The sequence below is a fragment of the Cyprinodon variegatus genome, unplaced genomic scaffold (assembly GCF_000732505.1).
Source record: "Cyprinodon variegatus isolate N-32 unplaced genomic scaffold, C_variegatus-1.0 Scaffold11, whole genome shotgun sequence".
NCBI classification, from domain to species: Eukaryota; Metazoa; Chordata; class Actinopteri; order Cyprinodontiformes; family Cyprinodontidae; genus Cyprinodon; species Cyprinodon variegatus.
The window spans coordinates 2,527,767-2,530,434 of record NW_015150464.1 but is presented as its reverse complement, the minus strand read 5'-3'; positions in this window follow the sequence as shown (position 1 = coordinate 2,530,434).

The window sequence follows — 2,668 nt, the reverse complement described above, 5'->3', positions numbered from 1 at the left end:
TTGATTTGTCTGCATTCCCACATGCAGTGTATTAGAGTCCCTTTAGTATTACATTTTACACACAGATCTGGGATGTTATTATTGTATTTATTTAAATGCACAGGTGTAACATAGATACGCATTAGCCATTTAAATTGTAGGATTCTAAGACGACTGCTTATGGACATTGTGTGAATTTTAATGCAAGCCTTTTCCCAATCCTGTTCACTGATATTTGATGATAGGTCCAAATTCCAGTTTATAAGCTTATTGTTTGAGTCCTCTAATGAGTTAGAAACCAGCACATTATAAAAATCTGAAATGATGCCCTTCCTTGATTTATTCCGAGTCATTAATTTTTCAAGTAACGTAAGAGGGGGCTTGTTAAGATTGTTGTAATTTGCTTTAACAAAGCTTCTTATCTGAAGAAATTTGAAGTAATGTTTTTTATCCAGATTGAATTTGGTTTGTAGCTCTGCAAATGACAAAAATATATCAGAATTTGATGGGTAAAGGTCACCAACAGTTTTTAAACCTTGCAGCGCCCAAAGCCTAAAGGTTCCATCCGCTCTACCTGGAGCAAACAGCTGATTACCCCATATTGGGCTAAATTGGGATATGTTGTTTGGCTCCGCAAGGTAATTTCTAACGTCCTGCCAAATTTTTAACATGTTTTTCAGAATGGGATTTGTAGTACGTTTCTTTAACTTCGTTGATGTGTCAGAGTATATGAACAATGGAAGAGCTAAACTTAAATTGTGGGACTCCATTTCTACCCAGTGAGGATTATTTTTATCTGTAAAATAGAACATAATAGTCCTTAACTGAGTGGCCCAGTAATAAAGTTTAAAGTTGGGACACTTTAACCCCCCTCTTTCAAATGGTAAATAAAGCAGCGAGAGGCGTAGCCTAGGCCTTCCATTATTCCACACAAAAGCCAAAATGTTTTTTTTTAGCCAATTGAATAGTTCAGGAGGAGGCGGCAGTGGAATGCTTTGAAAGAGGTATAATAGCTTTGGAAGTATATTCATTTTCAGGACATTAATTCTTCCCAATATGGATATAGGCATAGATGTCCAGTTGTCAATTGAGGCAGCTATTGTTTTCATTAAGAGTTCGTAATTGGATTTGACCACCTGTTGTAGTTCTGGAAAAATCTGAACACCCAGATATGTGAAATGTTCCACTACTTTAAATTGCTTAATCTCACTGATGGGGTTANTGTTTTCAAGATGACTTGGATAATAGCGCGTTGTGACAAACACCAGATACAGCACTGGGACTTGATCAACAGCCGATACCGCACCGTGACGTCACAAACCAGTAGGTGGCAGTGGTGGTATTTGACAAACATGGATGCCTCCAGTAAAGCACATTCAAATAAAAATGACTCTTAATTAAAAACACTTATCATTTAATGACTATTATGTAATAATTTCATATTTAAAGTGTAACTAAAGTGGTGAATGTTGCACATTTTGACTTCTAATGAGTAATTTTCACAGATTACAGTTGATAGGAAATGAAAGATTTTCTCATTGCAAAAAAAAATAGAAACAAAAAGAACAGTTTCAGGACCTTTTAGGAATAATTTCCACCTTTAATAATTATCATGTACCCTAGAAAAAAAATTTGTTTGATACAAAAACATAACATGCACAACAATAAACACCCAGATGCACATTTATTCATTCATGAAATCTATCTAATCTGATTTAAGTTACATTGTTTATAGATTGCATACACAAAAAAAATATTTGGAAGTAAAGTACCAATCAGCAGAAAACCTGAAGCAGCTGCAGCAAAGCTAAAATAGATATATCTTTATAATAATTATGAGATAAGAGAGAAACTGTTCTTGAAGAGCTGGACAGCATCGTAGCATCACTGCATGCAATATTGATACCATAGAAACTGCTTTAAGTGCAACTAATGTTTGCTAATCAATTAAGTCTCATTTAAGCTGACTGGTTATTATATGGCTTGTTTAGTGTAGCATAAAAAAATGTTTTTAAAGCTAAAGAGGACAGAGGGTTGTAAAGTCAACCTAAAGCATTTCTGATAAAGCCTTATTGATTAAAATTCCATTATCTGTAGTCTTTGTTTGCTATGAACCCAGAAAGACATCAGTAGTGTTTGTTATTGTTTATTTGTTGCGTTATGTGAGATTGCTCTCAATAATATCCCAAAGACCTATTTCTGGTTAGCAGTGGTTGTGTCACAGCCTCCTATATTCTTGGTATGCCTGGACTAAGAAGTAGGGTTGTGGAACACTAAGCCTTTTTATTTCCAAAGAGAAGATCCAAGCAAGCCTAACATCTTAGAAAATCCTGTACTGAGTATTTAAACTTTTGGCCATCATATAAAAAATATAAGGTTGAAAACAAAACAGATCTTCAAAACCTTCTTACACTGCAAAAAAATCAAAATCTAGATAAGTCATTTTTTCTTAAAATAAGTGCATTTGTTCTTGAATCGAGGAGGTAAAAATGACATTTTGCCAATGGAACAAGACAATTTACATTTAAATTAAGAAATTACAATTGTGCATTTTATCTAATTATCTTATTAAAATATTAATTCCATTGGCAGATCATTTAATTTACCTACTCAAATTAAGGGTAAATACACTTAATTTAAGACATTTTTACATATTTCTAGATTGTTTTTCCAGTGTACACTGGAAAAA